This window comes from Littorina saxatilis, linkage group LG13 (genome assembly GCF_037325665.1).
Source record: "Littorina saxatilis isolate snail1 linkage group LG13, US_GU_Lsax_2.0, whole genome shotgun sequence".
In the NCBI taxonomy this organism is placed as follows: Eukaryota; Metazoa; Mollusca; class Gastropoda; order Littorinimorpha; family Littorinidae; genus Littorina; species Littorina saxatilis.
Window position 1 is genome coordinate 229783 of NC_090257.1, and position 20218 is coordinate 250000.

At 43.2% G+C, this 20218-nt stretch overlaps 1 protein-coding gene across 8 annotated transcripts in view; it reads right to left on the reverse strand.

Annotated features, from left to right (window-relative positions):
* Positions 1-4400, reverse strand: part of LOC138946212 (E3 ubiquitin-protein ligase TRIP12-like) — a 158397-nt gene extending 153997 nt beyond the window's left edge. For all 8 annotated transcript variants that reach the window (XR_011449207.1, XM_070317731.1, XM_070317732.1 and 5 more), the window contains exon 1: positions 4337-4400. The gene's annotated coding sequence lies outside the window, so the exon portion shown is untranslated. The remainder of the gene's footprint in view (positions 1-4336) is intronic.
* Positions 4401-20218: the final 15818 nt, after the last annotated feature.

Below are 20218 nucleotides of genomic sequence, written 5' to 3' on the forward strand. Positions count from 1 at the left end.
CTGTAATTCACGCTCCTGCCAAGGCCTTTCACCCTCAGAGCTTATCTGCCTGTAATTCACGCTCCTGCCAAGGCCTTTCACCCTCAGAGCTTATCTGCCTGTAATTCACGCTCCTGCCAAGGCCTTTCACCCTCAGAGCTTATCTGCCTGTAATTCACACTCCTGCCAAGGCCTTTCACCCTCAGAGCTTATCTGCCTGTAATTCACGCTCCTGCCAAGGCCTTTCACCCTCAGAGCTTATCTGCCTGTAATTCACGCTCCTGCCAAGGCCTTTCACCCTCAGAGCTTATCTGCCTGTAATTCACGCTCCTGCCAAGGCCTTTCACCCTCAGAGCTTATCTGCCTGTAATTCACGCTCCTGCCAAGGCCTTTCACCCTCAGTTCTTTCAGTGTTTTGCCCTAGCAAAATAAGTTCAAGTTCAGCATCTACTGCTTTAATTAGTTTAAATATTCAGAATAATCACACTCCTGGCGCAAATTCCAAACCCTGCCTGTACCGATCCATTCCTTCTGTTTCATTCAAGGCTGACTCTGAGCGAGATTTATGAAAACACCACAAATGTGACATTGAGTCATTGACAATGCGCAATGAATAAAATCTACACCACAAACAAATTTATTGCATTCAATTTATATAGTAAAGACAACAATCTTTCTGAATGTTGATCATGCACTATATTTTTTTGTCAGATGATACAAAACAAACACGTGAGAGAAGCACAATAGACGTCTTCCTGAAATTACTCATTTTCGAAAGCGGTGTGGATGAGTAAGAGCCCCTAGCCTGCCACCGGGTTAAATTACTAACACAGAGCCCCTAACCTGCCACCGGGTTAAATTACTAACACAGAGCCCCTAGCCTGCCACCGGGTTAAATTACTAACACAGAGCCCCTAACCTGCCACCCGGGTTAAATTACTAACACAGAGCCCCTAACCTGCCACCGGGTTAAATTACTAACACAGAGCCCCTAACCTGCCACCGGGTTAAATTACTAACACAGAGCCACTAGCCTGCCACCGGGTTAAATTACTAACACAGATCCCCTAACCTGCCACCGGGTTAAATTACTAACACAGAGCCCCTGACCTGCCACCAGGTTAAATTACTAACACAGAGGTGCAGTTATGCAGTGTGCACTCAATTATAATTCCATTTTCTTAAAAAAATAGTCACATCCCAACCACGCTTCAACATCAATTACTAATAGTACTGCTTGCTGATCCCTGACACTGAGAAACCCTAACCCACGTGACCTCAATCAAAACACCTCGTGAGCAATCACTACCGGCCAGCGATCATTGCCGCAAAGAATCCTGAACTCTGATTTTCGAAAGGTAGGGTATCAATACTATCATTCATATTTAGCGTACGCTCCATTTCAATTTTCATACTAATCAGAGTTAGTTGTTCGTCCTGATCGCAGATCCGCAGCATGGTACTTGCTTCGCGAACTTGTTTTAAAAAGCTTGACTCAGTAAAAGGGGCTCTTCCTTTACCACACCATTTAAATAAAATTCCTGACACTGAAGTTATTTCCGTACATCGTCTATTTGCTTTGTAAGTATTACTGTTGAACTTGAACTTGAACTTGCGATGTTTAAGGCCTTAGGCCTGTTCATCGATCCTGTCGAATGGTACTCCAATAACACTTTTTTGGTGGCATGCGCGGGCGGTTATTGGTAGCACGTTGGCGAGAATTTCTCTGGTCTGTCTGCCCAGAAATTGTCCAGCCTTCCTTTGAAACTGTTCACTGATGGTGCTGTCACAACTGTTTCTGGCAGACTGTTCCAGTGAGGAATCACCCTTTCTGCGAAGAAGCAGCTCCGAACGTTCAGCCTACAAAATGGTTTATACAACATGAGGCTGTTTCCTCTAGTGTCTTTGGTTTCGGCCAGCTGGAAATTCGGGTTGCCTGTGTCGTAGATCCCATGCATGTACTTGTAGAGGTCGATCATGTCACCTCAGAGACGCCTGTGTTCGAGACTGGGTAGTTTGAGTATAGCTAGTCGTTCTGGGTAAGTTTTCTCACTGAGAGCCGATATCAGTTTGGTAGACCTTCTCTGCACGTCCTCTATTTCCTTGCACAGCAGTTTCTGCTGTGGTTGCCATACTGAATGTCCATATTCAAGGATTGGCCTGGCAAGACTCTTGTAGAGTTGTACAAACACCTCCCTATCCAGATGCTCAAACGATCTCCTGATGATGCCTATGGTTTTGTTTGCCTTCGCAGTTGCTTGTGCAACATGTCCCTTGAAACTCAGGCGATTGTCTACAAGGACACCAAGGTCTTTTTCCGTTTCGCTTTCTTCTAGAGTGATGCTAAAGCCTAAAACAAAAATAGGTGTGGTTACGGTAACCCGACCTACCCTATTTTTAGGGGCCGATCCTATAACTTTTTATTACATTTGTCAAAAAAAACGAGTTCAAAAAACGCAATGAAAGCGAAAGCGCCCGTGTCGCACACTTATTTCCCTGTCAAGTAGGTTTAATTTGTACACATTAAAAAAAAGTGTTAAAAAAAAAAGTGATTGCCTACCTACCTACCCTATTTTTTTTGGCTATGTTACCGTAACCACACCTTTTTACATTTAGTCAAGCTATGACTAAATGTTTTAACATCGAGGGGGGAATCGAGACGAGGGTCGTGGTGTATGTGTGTGTGCATGCGTGCGTGTAGAGCGATTCAGACCAAACTACTGGACCGATCTTTATGAAATTTGACATGAAAGTTCCTGGGTATGATATCCCCGAACGTTTTTTTCATTTTTTTGATAAATGCCTTTGATGACGTCATATCCGGCTTTTCGTGAAAGTTGAGGCGGCACTGTCACGCCCTCATTTTTCAACCAAATTGGTTGAAATTTTGGTCAAGTAATGTTCGACGAAGCCCGGGCTTCGGTATTGCATTTCAGCGTGGTGGCTTAAAAATTAATTTATGACTTTGGTCATTAAAAATCTGAAAATTGTAAAAAAAAAAAATTTTTATAAAACGATCCAAATTTACGTTCATCTTATTCTCCATCATTTGCTGATTCCAAAAACATATAAATATGTTATATTTGGATTAACAACAAGCTCTGAAAATTAAATATATAAAAATTATTATCAAAATTAAATTTTCGAAATCAATTTAAAAACACTTTCATCTTATTCCTTGTCGGTTCCTGATTCCAAACACATATAGATATGATATGTTTGGATTAAAAACACGCTCAGAAAGTTAAAACGAAGAGAGGTACAGAAAAGCGTGCTATCGTTCTCAGCGCAACTACTACCCCGCTCTTCTTGTCAATTTCACTGCCTTTGCCGTGAGCGGTGGACTGACGATGCTACGAGTATACGGTCTTGCTGCGTTGCATTGCGTTCAGTTTCATTCTGTGAGTTCGACAGCTACTTGACTAAATGTTGTATTTTCGCCTTACGCGACTTGTTTTTTTTTTTTGCCTAACCTCCTCACCACTTTCGGATCTCCCTTTCATGTGATAGCTGGACTCTGTGTGTTGTTTGCCTAGCTTAAGGACACTACACTTCTTTGGGTGGAACTTGAGGAGCCAGTTGTCAGACCACTCTTGTAGATTGTCCAGATCTTCCTGCATGACAACAGGTCCTGAGGGCACGTCACACTTTTGGTATTGTTTCTTGCAACAGCACTGACTTTCACATATTTCTTTACCTTTTTTTCCAGAATAAAGCACACATCAACTCAACATGATCATATTGGCTAAAAACGGATTTTGATTGGGATACTTGTGTTCGTGCTCTTTGGTTTTTAGGGCGCTGTTCAACTCGAAAGAATAAGAAGCGATCAGTAGATGTTCAACGGGCTGAGCGAAACCAAAACAAGAATAAGGCCTACCAATTGCGTACCATAGGAACCACAAAGTTCATATAATTGCAAATATTATGTAATTGACAACAATATGGAAAAATACCAAACGTGGCGAATAAAATAATCATCTGCCTCGAACTCGCTCTCGAGTCTGTCGGCCATGATGGATTTGCAAGATATTTTCACCCATCAAATACATTACTGATTAAGATTACATCATTACTTGTACCTTCACAGGGAAGAAGAGAAATTCGTCTGTACAATCTTTTTAAAAGCCAAACACGATTGCGAAGTTTTAAATTAAATAATCACTTCTGTGCATGAGGCCTGTTGCACAAAGGCAGGACAATCCAGGAGCACATTAGCTTGAATTCCGATCCATTTACATGTCTCCTTATGGAGTTCTCCTTATAAGGTGATGTCAGTTAGTAAGTTAACTTATTATTCTAAAAACAACACACAAATCAAGCTGCATAAGAACGCAAAAAAGGGAATAACAAATACTTTTCTATCGTCGACGTTTCCCAGCTCAGGAAATCTCTACACAGATGATACTACTTGTGTGCGCACGCATCAATACTCGACTTCCGTCTTACAGGGTTTTGTTTATGACTGTAATATAAAGTGTTTTTGATGAACAAATTCGGAACAACAGTCCTGTGGGTTATACCTCGTGGTAATTCAGCAAAATATAAACGAAGTTGCAGAAATCAGAAGTTGAATGCTCTCTCTCTATCTGTGTAAGCTGTGATCTAAATTTAGCAACAAACAAACCGAACTTGGTCGTCTGCATAACCTGACCTTCTTCTTGGTGGTAGGTAGCCAACATCAGCATGTTGATGAATCTGCTACGCTTGGGTGATGGGGTGCTAATACTGACAAGAATCGTTGCAACCACCGAGTGTTGTATAACAGGGATTGTTCAGTTGTAATACGCACCTTTTCCTCATTGTTTGAGTTGAAGATATATTTCCAAACATCACTGTTGTCTTTCACATGTTTGGTAGACGTGACTCAGTCTAACAAAAGTTGAAAACGTTTCCTTTCCGGCATGGGAGAAAAATGGACACACTGCCTTGCTAACACAGTATGCGCACGTGAGTGATTAAAAATAACGCACGGACGTTTTTTTTTCTTCTCAATCTTCAAGGCCACGGGACGGGGTTGACGTTAATTTCTACCATCAGCGTAAATACAATCGCCAGCTACAAATGGTGGGCCAACGGTCAATGACTGTACGTCGAACCTGTCTATAACGACCACCCAAAGGACGAACCAAAAGGGGTCCTGATATTGACAGGTGGTCGTTATAGAAAGGTTCATTATAAAGGAAAGAACCTGGTCGATTTTTCTTTTGGGTGGTTGTAATTCACTGGGCAGGTGGTCTTTGACGAAGACGTGGTCGCCAGGTTGGACTGTACTCTGTGTATACAGTATGGCTACTAACCCAATGCATGGTAACCCACAGACATAGAAAGCTCTTTCTATGTGCATACGGCTACTAACCCAGTGCATGGAGTAACCCACAGACATAGACAGCTCTTTCTATGTGCATATGGCCACTAGTAACTCGATCAGTGCATGGTAACCCACAGACAGAGACAGCTCTGTGCATATATATGGCTACTAACCCAGTGCATTGTAACCCACAGACGGAGACAGCTCTTTCTATACGTGCATATGGCCACTAACCCAGTGCATGGTAACCCACAGAGACAGCTCTTTCTATGTGCATATGGCTACTAACCCAGTGCATGGTAACCCACAGAGACAGCTCTTTCTATGTGCATATGGCCAATAACCCAGTGCATGGTAACCCACAGAGACAGCTCTTTCTACAGGTGCATATGGCTACTAACCCAGTGCATGGTAACCCACAGACAGAGACAGCTCTTTCTATACGTGCATATGGCTACTAACCCAGTGCATGGTAACCCACAGAGACAGCTCTTTCTATGTGCATATGGCTACTAACCCAGTGCATGGTAACCCACAGAGACAGCTCTTTCTATGTGCATATGGCCAATAACCCAGTGCATGGTAACCCACAGACAGAGACAGCTCTTTCTATACATGTGCATATCAGTGGCTACTAACCCAGTGCATGGTAACCCACAGAGACAGCTCTTTCTATGTGCATATGGCTACTAACCCAGTGCATGGTAACCCACAGAGACAGCTCTTTCTATGTGCATATGGCTACTAACCCAGTGCATGGTAACCCAGACAGAGACAGCTCTTTCTATACGTGTGCATATGGCTATTAACCCAGTGCATGGTAACCCACAGACATAGAAAGCTCTTTCTATGTCTGTGATGGTAACCACTCCGGGTGGGGGTAATGAGATGCAGAGGTGGGATGGGGGGGGGGGGGGGGCGGGCGGAGCCAGATTGGCATGACAGAGTGGGGGTAAAGGATTAAGAGAGAGAGAGGGGGGGGGGGGGTACGCCGGATTTACACGGCCTCTGTAAGCGGGTTTGTTATGTCCAAGAGTCCACGTAGGCCTATAGTACGTACAGTATCACTGGAACTGCCTATTTGGAGCGCATAACTTGATTTACACGAAGCAGGGATATAATTATGATTGACCGTAGATAGGAACTACATTTCGTAATTGAAACCAGAGTCGATTACCTATCAAACAATTTTTTTCTCCAAAAACCATCCTACTTTGTCGGCAGTACATAAACTGAGCAAGCCAGGCAGGCTCTTGATTTTGGCTGGTGTCAAAATGGGAGAATGCTTTCAAGTTACCTTAGCTAGCTTCTTAGTGGTACTAAAACAACTTGACTTGAACAAAGTTTTGCCGGGTGGTCGTCATATCACTTTCACAAGGAGAAGCGGATTGTAACTTGAAGGGGCTTCACCAACACACATAGTGACATACCGGTGTGACGCCGTCATCTTGGCCCTCCCGTTATATTACCCCTTCGATTTATACTCGAGACTGAAATGTTGTTTCCTGGTAAAATTAATGAAGTGAAATTATTTAAGGACGAAAAGCATGTCAGTTTCTTGCATGTGAAGAAAATTGGTGGCGAATTTGATTTCACCCAAAAAAATCGATTTCTTCGAAAACGGCCGAGTGGTTACGTCCCTTGAATGACAAGGGAAACATTTTAGGATGAATCAAATTTCTAAAATAAATACAAAAAAATGGTTGGACACATTTGGCCCCATAAATGTAAGGTACCCAAGGTCGCTCATCAATACTATCGAAGGGTGCTGGTTGGACACATTTGGCCCCATAAATGTAAGGTACCCAAGGTCGCTCATCAATACTATCGAAGGGTGCTGGTTGGACACATTTGGCCCCATAAATGTAAGGTACCCAAGGTCGCTCATCAATACTATCGAAGGGTGCTGGTTGGACACATTTGGCCCCATAAATGTAAGGTACCCAAGGTCGCTCATCAATACTATCGAAGGGTGTTTTTTTGTTCAGTGTGGAGTTTATACAAGTCAAGATCAACGAAGCCGAGAATCGTAATATGACGGCAGGGCCAAGATGACGGCCACTGCTGCCACACACACTCACACAAACACACTAACACTGAGACACATTGCATGCACGCGCGCACCATACAGTGACACACACACACACACCGTCACACACACACACACACACACACACACACACACACACACATTTACATAAACCGCGGCTTCAAAAGGCACCAAGTCAGTTTCAATATATACACACACACTCATACTGCCATACACACACACACTGTCACACACACACACACTGACACACACACACACACATACGTAGGCTGTTCCATAATTATTTAGAATCTCGGAAACGGAAACACATACCAACAATCTAACCAGGCCATTTTCTAGACCAATCCTTCCCCAGCAGACACCCAACTGGCCATCCTCTCAAATCACGCCGTAGACGGTGGGTGCATTTGGGAATTGCCTCCGCACTAACTTTCACCGATGAAGAGCAACATGCCGGGTGAGTTTTTGTACGACAAAATCGTCTCTGTTTTCTCCAAAATGACATATCATCACATTACTGGCGTTTGTACTTCGACCTAAGGTGTTATAGCATCCCATCATCGATTTTCTTCTTTTCTTCGATGCATTTGTTAACGTTGAGCTTCGATTATTTATGCTTTTCTTGCAAAGTTTGCGTAAATTCTGACTTCCCACAGTTATTACGGAAAATCAAGGTTATCAATCAAACTGCAGTCTATTGGAATATCATTATTGTTTATTAGTTGACATGTGGTCCAAGTTGTGTCATCCAAAGTCACGCGGTTGGAGCGTAATTCTTGAATCTGTACCACGACTGATCGATTTTGCGGCTGCCCACCTACGCAATGTATCTTTGCTTACGGCTGCATGCCTACGCACTTTCTGGCTGCCCACCTATGCGAGTACTACAAATAATAAAATGGTATATAGTTAGGGCTCTGTTCGTGACTGTTGCCTGCCTGTGTAAACATAAGACAAGACAGCGTTTATGACTGTAACCTATTTTTTATCCCAAGTAATACATAAATAAAAAAAATCCGCGGAAATCCGTCCATATTCTCATCTTCGGAAATTTTTGGGAAAGGTGGGTATTATGGATTAGTTTTTCCAGCTGACTTTAGTCACTTGTCTATAGGGACAATTTTTTAAATCTCAAAATGAAATTTTTTTTCTCCAAGGGAAACGTTTTATTCTTGATACATGTTTAGTCTTTATTCACTTTAAATGTTGTGCAGAATAAGGATAAGCCAAGGATAAGTTCTAGGATTCTGGGGAAAAAAATACATCCGTAAAGGGTCTATATTTTACAAATGTTAAGGTATAACGGACCTGTAAAAAGGCTATTATGGACCACCTTGATAAACACTAAACAGCAGGTACAGGAACAAAAACAGAGAGAGAGAAAGAGAGAGACAGAGAGAGCAAGAGAGAGAGAGAGAAAGAGAGAGAGAGAAAGAGACAGAGAGACAGACAGAGAGAGCGAGAGAGAGAAAGAGAGAGACAGAGAGAGCGAGAGAGAAAGAGAGAGCGAGAGAGAAAGAGAGCGAGAGACAGAGAGCGAGAGAGAGAGAAAGAGAGAGAGAGAAAGAGAGAGAGAGAGACAGAGAGAGAGAGAGAAAGAGAGCGAGAGAGAAAGAGAGAGACAGCGAGAGAGAGAGAGAGCGAGAGAGAGAAAGAGAGAGCGAGAGAGAGAGAGAGCGAGAGAGAGAGAAAGAGAGAGAGAGATTAATTCCTGTATAACACACGAGACGAATAAGCCTCAGCGGTGTAGTGCCTGTGATTTTTTTGTACTGGACCACTTTTGACAGGTGTGCAACGAATTTGTGGCTTTTATTTGTTTTCCGGCGAACCTTCTTTGACAGTTCTGCTACGCCCCTGAGGTCATATGGAACAGGCATACATTGCCATATATTTCCCGCACTGTAAAACTAATTCTATAATCATAAGAAGCAAAAAATATTCGTCTCCCAATTCCCAAAACATACAAATACAAGCATAATATTAACTATTATATTTTATAATTAGTTATTACTGGATGCGCCACCCTTTGCGTAGGTGGGCCGCCGCAAAATCGATCAGTCGTGGTACAGATTCAAGAATTACGCTCCAACCGCGTGACTTTGGATGACACAACTTGGACCACATGTCAACTAATAAACAATAATGATATTCCAATAGACTGCAGTTTGATTGATAACCTTGATTTTCCGTAATAACTGTGGGAAGTCAGAATTTACGCAAACTTTGCAAGAAAAGCATAAATAATCGAAGCTCAACGTTAACAAATGCATCGAAGAAAAGAAGAAAATCGATGATGGGATGCTATAACACCTTAGGTCGAAGTACAAACGCCAGTATTGTGATGATATGTCATTTTGGAGAAAACAGAGACGATTTTGTGCAGAAACTCACCCTGCGTGTTGCTCTTCAGCAGTGTAAGTTAGTGCGGAGGCCCGGGGGCCCGGTAGCTCAGTTGGTAGAGCACTGGACTTGTGATCGAAAGGTCGCTGGTTCGAATCCGGGCCGGGACGGACACGGGTCAACTTTATGTGCAGACCCAGAGACGGAAGCCATGTCCCACCCCCGTGTCATCACAATGGCACGTAAAAGACCTTGGTCATTCTGCCATAAGTGCAGGTGGCTGAATACACCTAAACACGCAGACACCTGGGTAGCGCGACTCCGTTGCTGCTAGCTTTCCATTGGGAGGAAGCGACCCGAATTTCCCAGCGATGGGACAATAATGTAATGAAAAAAAAAACCCCAAGAAATTCCTCCGAGGTAGGAAAAACACCCCCGTTGGTCAAAGGGAAATAACCATTGTCACTGCCACCAACTGAGAAGGTTATTTCCCTTTGACCATTAATATGTGCCTCTATAAGTCCTTGTAGAATCTTAATCCACCAATAACTCCCTAACCGTGTGTTTGACTGGTCCCAATTTTTGTAAGGACCGTCTCAGGAATGTATAGAACCTGTTCACCAAGTTTGGTGACGATCGGTCCGTTCATTCTTGAGATCTATATGCGAACACAAACAAACAAACAAACACATCGATGTCCCTCTATAAGTCCTTGTAGAATCTTAATCCACCAATAACTCCCTAACCGTGTGTTTGACTGGTCCCAATTTTTGTAAGGACCGTCTCAGGAATGTATAGAACCTGTTCACCAAGTTTGGTGACGATCGGTCCGTTCATTCTTGAGATCTATATGCGAACACAAACAAACAAACACATCGACCGAAACCTATACACACCCCTATACCGGGGGTGTAAAAATTCCCCATGCAGCCACCGTCTACGGCGTGCAAATGTTCTCATTCTGCAGAGGGACCACTTGACCTCAGCTAGCCTATACCTTGTATGCCGCCCTCGTGAAGGCTCGGGCAGAGTGTTCAGGGGTCTCTACCCGTGTTTTCTCTACCCGTGTTTCCTCTACCCGTGTTTCCGCGGCTATTATTTTAAATCCGAGAACAGGCTGAACTAGCATGGGGAGATGGCAAGAAAATAGGGTGAAGGGGTTTGGGTCACCTGGTTAAACACCCGAACACGGACGACAGTTGTTTGGTTTCAGAGTGGAACCAATTAACCCAGGTTTCGTCACCACTGACGATATTCCGTGTTGATTTCGACAAGCCATTGCTGATTTTTTCAAGTATTGTCAGGCAACACTCTGCCCTACCCCTCTTTTTCCCGTCACTGGGTTCATGTGGTACCCAACTGGCAAATCGCTTTGGGGCCATTAAATATTTGTGTAAGATCTTTTCAAATGCAGAGCTTTTAATGCCAAGGGCATATTGCATCTACCTGATTATAATTAAGTGATCTTCTCTTATTATCTGTTCAACAACGCCAATGTTTTCGAGGATAACGGATGAAATTAGTAGACCAGGGTGGGTATCATTTTCGAGGCTCCGTCTACCCGGTTTGAAATTGCTGTACCAGTTTTACACCACGGCTCTAGAAAGAGCGTTCATCCTAAAACATTTCATCACACTTCCATGCAAATCGGCCTCTTTTAACCCTTATTTTGTAGTTGTTGTAAGTTATCGGTCCAAAATCGCGAATTTGAGCTTGATGACGCAATTTCATACATTGCGCGGTGAGTATCTTCCCGAGTCGACCATATGAAAACGACATAACTCTGGAACTTAATTTTTTTGTGTCAAGCCTCACGATAGTCTATTATTTGACGGCATGATTTTGTATTTAACGCCATATTGCCATGAGCCTGGATTCTAAATAATAATGGAACAGCCCTCGTACATACACACACACACACACACACACATTTACATGGCACGGCCGAGGCCACTGAGCTTCAATATAAATTAGACGAAGTTCCGGAAATAACACTTTGTGTGAGTGCGGCGGCACGTGCGCGCGCGTGTGTGTGTATGACGGACCGTGTGAGTGTGTGTGTGTACCGTGTGTGTATGTGTACTGGGTGTGTGTGTCAGTGTGTGTGTCAGGTGTGTGTGTCACGGTGTGTGTGTGTCACGGTGTGTTTGCCACGGTGTGTGTGTGCGTGTCACGGTGTGTGTCTGTCACGGTGTGTGTGTGTGTCACGGTGTGTTTGCCACGGTGTGTGTGTGCGTGTCACGGTGTGTGTGTCACGGTGTGTGTGTGTGTCACGGTGTGTTTGCCACGGTGTGTGTGTGTGCGTGTCACGGTGTGTTAGTGTGTCACGGTGTGTTTGCCACGGGTGTGCGTGTCACGGTGTGTGTTTGTGTGTCACGGTGTGTCTGTGTATGTGTGGAAGAGTTGCTTTTTTGGGAAAAGAATTTACGCCGAGCGGTGGCGTTAGGTCCGTGAGCCCTGACTACCGTTCTTAACGAAAGTTTACATAATATTCGATGACCATAAATACATTCCTTCCCGCTGTGCAAACGATCGGGTAAACCGCAACCACAGACCAGTCTCTGCTTTTACGTTGGAATAAGAGCACCCTCAGTTCCACTGATGACCTCAATATTGAACGCACAGTGTTAGTTTTGATGAAAGGACACCCTCAGTTCCACTGATGACCTCAATATTGAACGCACAGTGTTAGTTTTGATGAAAGGACACTCTCGGTTCCACTGATGACCTCAATATTGAACCCACAGTGTTAGTTTTGATGAAAGGACACTCTCGGTTCCACTGATGACCTCAATATTGAACGCACAGTGTTAGTTTTGATGAAAGGACACTCTCGGTTCCACTGATGACCTCAATATTGAACGCACAGTGTTAGTTTTGATGAAAGGACACTCTCGGTTCCACTGATGACCTCAATATTGAACCCACAGTGTTAGTTTTGATGAAAGGACACTCTCGGTTCCACTGATGACCTCAATATTGAACGCACAGTGTTAGTTTTGATGAAAGGACACTCTCGGTTCCACTGATGACCTCAATATTGAACGCACAGTGTTAGTTTTGATGAAAGGACACTCTCGGTTCCACTGATGACCTCAATATTGAACGCACAGTGTTAGTTTTGATGAAAGGACACTCTCGGTTCCACTGATGACCTCAATATTGAACGCACAGTGTTAGTTTTGATGAAAGGACACTCTCGGTTCCACTGATGACCTCAATATTGAACGCACAGTGTTAGTTTTGATGAAAGGACACTCTCGGTTCCACTGATGACCTCAATATTGAACGCACAGTGTTAGTTTTGATGAAAGGACACTCTCGGTTCCACTGATGACCTCAATATTGAACCCACAGTGTTAGTTTTGATGAAAGGACACTCTCGGTTCCACTGATGACCTCAATATTGAACGCACAGTGTTAGTTTTGATGAAAGGACACTCTCGGTTCCACTGATGACCTCAATATTGAACGCACAGTGTTAGTTTTGATGAAAGGACACTCTCGGTTCCACTGATGACCTCAATATTGAACGCACAGTGTTAGTTTTGATGAAAGGACACTCTCGGTTCCACTGATGACCTCAATATTGAACCCACAGTGTTAGTTTTGATGAAAGGACACTCTCGGTTCCACTGATGACCTCAATATTGAACGCACAGTGTTAGTTTTGATGAAAGGACACTCTCGGTTCCACTGATGACCTCAATATTGAACCCACAGTGTTAGTTTTGATGAAAGGACACTCTCGGTTCCACTGATGACCTCAATATTGAACGCACAGTGTTAGTTTTGATGAAAGGACACTCTCGGTTCCACTGATGACCTCAATATTGAACGCACAGTGTTAGTTTTGATGAAAGGACACTCTCGGTTCCACTGATGACCTCAATATTGAACGCACAGTGTTAGTTTTGATGAAAGGACACTCTCGGTTCCACTGATGACCTCAATATTGAACCCACAGTGTTAGTTTTGATGAAAGGACACTCTCGGTTCCACTGATGACCTCAATATTGAACGCACAGTGTTAGTTTTGATGAAAGGACACTCTCGGTTCCACTGATGACCTCAATATTGAACGCACAGTGTTAGTTTTGATGAAAGGACACTCTCGGTTCCACTGATGACCTCAATATTGAACGCACAGTGTTAGTTTTGATGAAAGGACACTCTCGGTTCCACTGATGACCTCAATATTGAACCCACAGTGTTAGTTTTGATGAAAGGACACTCTCGGTTCCACTGATGACCTCAATATTGAACGCACAGTGTTAGTTTTGATGAAAGGACACTCTCGGTTCCACTGATGACCTCAATATTGAACGCACAGTGTTAGTTTTGATGAAAGTACACTCTCGGTTCCACTGATGACCTCAATATTGAACCCACAGTGTTAGTTTTGATGAAAGGACACTCTCGGTTCCACTGATGACCTCAATATTGAACCCACAGTGTTAGTTTTGATGAAAGGACACTCTCGGTTCCACTGATGACCTCAATATTGAACGCACAGTGTTAGTTTTGATGAAAGGACACTCTCGGTTCCACTGATGACCTCAATATTGAACGCACAGTGTTAGTTTTGATGAAAGGACACTCTCGGTTCCACTGATGACCTCAATATTGAACGCACAGTGTTAGTTTTGATGAAAGGACACGTGACTCTCGGTTCCACTGATGACCTCAATATTGAACGCACAGTGTTAGTTTTGATGAAAGGACACTCTCGGTTCCACTGATGACCTCAATATTGAACGCACAGTGTTAGTTTTGATGAAAGGACACTCTCGGTTCCACTGATGACCTCAATATTGAACGCACAGTGTTAGTTTTGATGAAAGGACACTCTCGGTTCCACTGATGACCTCAATATTGAACGCACAGTGTTAGTTTTGATGAAAGGACACTCTCGGTTCCACTGATGACCTCAATATTGAACGCACAGTGTTAGTTTTGATGAAAGGACACTCTCGGTTCCACTGATGACCTCAATATTGAACGCACAGTGTTAGTTTTGATGAAAGGACACTCTCGGTTCCACTGATGACCTCAATATTGAACGCACAGTGTTAGTTTTGATGAAAGGACACTCTCGGTTCCACTGATGACCTCAATATTGAACGCACAGTGTTAGTTTTGATGAAAGGACACCCTCAGTTCAAGCCAACAGTGTCCCGATACCGCAGGTGGCCTGTCATAGCTAGTATAGCAGGTATATTTTGGTAAAGGAAAGTCTTAGACGAATGGGAAACAGCCGGAAGGTGTGTTTTCGTGTGAGATGTCCGGGTCTTGTCAGCGGGGCCTCTCATCATAGTACCGACAAGCAATAGCCTATAACCGCTATCTGCGCAGTTGGGATTTTTGTGTTTAAAATTCTGTTATTTTTTGTCTGTTTCTTTTTTGTGTGAGATTATTTTGTTTGTTTCTCTACTCGCCTGAGTAATCAGTGAGTTTTAGTATTGATCGACTGAATACTGCCCATCCGTCCGGCCGTGAACAAAAGGCAAAAAACTTTTGAGTTGAGGCATAGACCTATATTAGAATATAGGTCCCTGGTTGAGGTTATCTCAGAATTATTTTTAGCTAGTGATTTGAAACTTTGTACACTTTTTTTTTAATTTTTTTTTATTCTCTTTTTGTACATTTTTTTTTTACATGCATACGCTGTACATTACAGGACATCACCTAACCGAAAGGACAGAATCATATAACAGAAAAGCACACTTGGACAATTACAACATACATGGGGTGGGAGGATGGAATGGGGAGGGGGGATGTTCAGTGGTTTGGTGGTCGCATTATCAAAAGGTTTTAAGAACGAAAAAACCTAAGGGTTACATCAAAACGTGCATATACAGGCGCCAATCCTTGTAGAATTTATCTACTGTATTATTCACAACTGCGTTATACTTTTCACAAATAAATCTTTGCTTAAAGTTTCTACTAAATGTCTGAAAATGAGGGGTCTTTTTGTTCATTTTGGAAATATATACATGGTGTTTGGCACAGATTAATAACACATCAAAAGCTTTATCGGTGACTACATTGTTCGCCACTCCAAGAAGAACCAGTTCTTTAGACAGTTTTAAATTGTTGCAATGGGTGCAGTTCGCCTTTAGCCAATTTACAAATTCTATCCAAAAAGTCTGCACTTTATCACACTCCCAAAACATATGTAAAAGGGTTTCTTCATTTCTACCACAAAATGTACACAATGACGTATCCACAATTTTTCGCAAAAATAGAAACCTTTCTGTGGGCAAAATTCTGTACAATAATCGGTACTGGAACCATCTCAGACCAGTGTCTTTTGTTGTTTTAAAAACATGTTGAAAAATAGCCTTCTTATCTAACAAACAGTCTAAAGATTCAGACCATTTTTCGATACATTTTGGGACCGTAGCATGTTCAATCAGTTTTTTGTAAATAAGTTGTGTCTTACCTTTACAAATACATTTCCACACAATGGGCTCTGTCATAATAAAATGTTTATCAAATTCTAAGCCGATTTTTCTTTGATATTTCTTAACAGCCTGGATTACACCTTGATACAATACAAAATCACCTCGCACATTTGGATATTTGATTTTAAACGCATTATAGGATAAGTATCCATTTTGTCCCAAAATATGACCAATCTGAGCTATTCCATTGTCGATCCAATTTTGAATGTACACTGTCTCTTTATCTCTCCGAATATTAACATTATAATGTAAACATTCTGATACAAAATCGTTAAAGGTTATAGGGTCACATTTTCCATGTAGTTTCTTATAATGTTTAAAAACATTGGTCCAAAACGGGTTTTCCATTCTCTGCATCAAAACATTTGCAAATTCCTCTCCTCTCATATTAATTGTTGTAACAGATGGACATGCTTTAAACAATAATCTTGATATTAATCCAGTAAGGCCATCAACTCTTTTTAACCAAACGATTTTTAGAGATGACAGAAAACTTTTCACGTCAACCATCTTTAATCCTCCATCTTCATAGGGTTGGGTGACCGTACTTCTTTTAATTTTATCTCTTTTTCCATCCCAAAGAAATTTGAAAAAAATATTATTTAACTCCATCATAAACTGTTCGTCTGGATCAGGTAAATTAGTAAACAAATGTGTCAATTTGGAAATAGCCAAGGTTTTTAGGACTGTTATTTTACCAAAAGGTGTCAGGTTCCTTCTGGTCCATGAATTCAGAAGTTTTTGAATTTCCTTTAACTTATTTCTATAGTTAAGAAAAACAACCTCAGATATATTCACCGAAAAAATAACGCCAAGTGCTTTAAAATTTTCCGGGTTCCAGGTAAAATTCATATCAGGCAAAAATCTTCTTTTGTACACTTTTAGGGTTTGATGATCTCCCGACATGACTCGAGTCTGGTTGACCCTGGTCAAATGTGAAGGTCACAGAAGGGTCATAACAAACTTAACATTGCGGTTTTCACTGACATTCAGTTTCAAGCCAAAGCATATAGTAACTGTCTTCCAACATGACCATAGTTTACATGACCCTCACAATATGTCAGGGGTCACAGCGGGGTCGCACTCAGGTTTTAAAATGGAAAATGATCAATTTCTTAAACTTTTTTGAAACCAGAGCTTTGACGAAACTTTTCACATATGTAGGGTTGGGGTAATCTCCCGACATAACCCATGTCTGTTCACTTTCGTACTTTCGTCGAATTTTGGGGTCACAGTGGGGTCGATTTGGGGTCATACCATACAATGGAAAAGTATTCATTTCTTGAACCGTTTTTGAAACTAGAGCTTTGAAAGTTTACACACATGTAGGGTTGGATAACCTCTCGACATGACCCGTGTCTGTTGACCCTGGTCACAGCGGGGTCGATTTTGGGTCATACAATGGAAAATTATTAATTTCTTGAACGTTTTTAAAACCAGAAACACATGTAGGGTTGGATGACCAGTCCTCCCAACGTGCCCCAGGTCTGGTTGGCCCTGGTCAAATTTCAGGGTCGGCCGGCAGCGGAGTCGAGTTAAGGTCATAAAATGGAAAATAATGAATTTCTTGAACGTAACTGGAGCAGTAATTCCTCAGAAATGTCCAACTCAACACAGCAAGCAGCCAACAAATTGATGGATGGATGGTCTTAGATGGTCTTATATAATGTAACAGCCTGGCCAGATATAAGACGATAAACTGAACTTTCTTCACGAGAATGGGTGTGCGGCCTTTGAACGGTATCTTCAATGTGCTCCATTTGGCAAGAAAAAGTTTACTGAAAAGGCACAGTGGTGCACACACACACACCGGAGAACGGAAAGTGGACGATAGTGAAATAGCACAGTGGTGCAGACACAAACCTACGGAGAACGGAAAGTGGACGATAGTGAAATAGCACAGTGGTGCACACACACACACCGGAGAACGGAAAGTGGACGATAGTGAAATAGCACAGTGGTGCAGACACACACCGGAGAACGGAAAGTGGACGATAGTGAAATAGCACAGTGGTGCAGACACACACACCGGAGACCGGAAAGTGGACAATAGTGAAATAGCACAGTGGTGCAGACACACACCGGAGAACGGAAAGTGGACGATAGTGAAATAGCACAGTGGTGCACACACACACCGGAGAACGGAAAGTGGACGATAGTGAAATAGCACAGTGGTGCAGACACACACCGGAGAACGGAAAGTGGACGATAGTGAAATAGCACAGTGGTGCAGACACACACCGGAGACCGGAAAGTGGACGATAGTGAAATAGCACAGTGGTGCAGACACACACACCGGAGACCGGAAAGTGGACGATAGTGAAATAGCACAGTGGTGCAGACACACACCTACGGAGAACGGAAAGTGGACGATAGTGAAATAGCACAGTGGTGCAGACACACACCGGAGAACGGAAAGTGGACGATAGTGAAATAGCACAGTGGTGCAGACACACACCGGAGACCGGAAAGTGGACGATAGTGAAATAGCACAGTGGTGCAGACACACACCGGAGAACGGAAAGTGGACGATAGTGAAATAGCACAGTGGTGCACACACACACCGGAGAACGGAAAGTGGACGATAGTGAAATAGCACAGTGGTGCAGACACACACCGGAGACCGGAAAGTGGACGATAGTGAAATAGCACAGTGGTGCAGACACACACCGGAGAACGGAAAGTGGACGATAGTGAAATAGCACAGTGGTGCACACACACACCGGAGAACGGAAAGTGGAAGATAGTGAAATAGCACAGTGGTGCAGACACACACCGGAGAACGGAAAGTGGACGATGATAGTGAAATAGCATAGTGGTGCACACACACCGGAGAACGGAAAGTGGACGATAGTGAAATAGCACAGTGGTGCAGACACACACCGGAGAACGGAAAGTGGACGATAGTGAAATAGCACAGTGGTGCAGACACACACCGGAGAACGGAAAGTGGATGATAGTGAAATAGCACAGTGGTGCAGACACACACCTACGGAGAACGGAAAGTGGACGATAGTGAAATAGCACAGTGGTGCAGACACACACCGGAGAACGGAAAGTGGATGATAGTGAAATAGCACAGTGGTGCAGACACACACCGGAGACCGGAAAGTGGACGATAGTGAAATAGCACAGTGGTGCAGACACACACCGGAGAACGGAAAGTGGACGATAGTGAAATAGCACAGTGGTGCACACACACACCGGAGAACGGAAAGTGGACGATAGTGAAATAGCACAGTGGTGCAGACACACACCGGAGAACGGAAAGTGGACGATGATAGTGAAATAGCACAGTGGTGCACACACACCGGAGAACGGAAAGTGGACGATAGTGAAATAGCACAGTGGTGCAGACACACACACCGGAGAACGGAAAGTGGACGATAGTGAAATAGCACAGTGGTGCAGACACACACCGGAGAACGGAAAGTGGACGATAGTGAAATAGCACAGTGGTGCAGACACACACCGGAGAACGGAAAGTGGACGATAGTGAAATAGCACAATGGTGCACACACACACCGGAGAACGGAAAGTGGACGGACAACAGAAAGTGGACGGACAACAGCAAGTGGACGGACAACAGCAAAAGCAAAACTTCAGTCACTTCTTAATTGACGTAAATGCATGCCAGGATGAAAAGTGTGATGCTCAAAGCTATTTCAGTTTTGAAGCTGCTGATTGTGAGAGTGCTGTTTAATTCAAGACCAACGGAACAACTTGTCATTGACTATCTAGAGATGTCAACTTTTGAAACAGAGGCGAGAATACTCGTAACTGTGACAGCGGCACTCATTCACAAACAAGAACGAGGGCCAACTTTAAACAGGGCCAGCTATGCTATGCTAACTTAAGCTTAAAGGCACAGTGCGCCTCCCGTAAACCATCACAGATACTGTCAGGCTTTTACACACAGTACAAACACCCTTCCATTTGAACGCTCACCAAACAGGAACATCCTAGGTGCCCTACGTAAAGAGCGAGCAATTTTCAAAGAATTAATTTTGCGGATTGTCTCAGAGACAATCGGACCGTGGTGCGTTTTGGCGCTAGACCTAACTTTTAAAA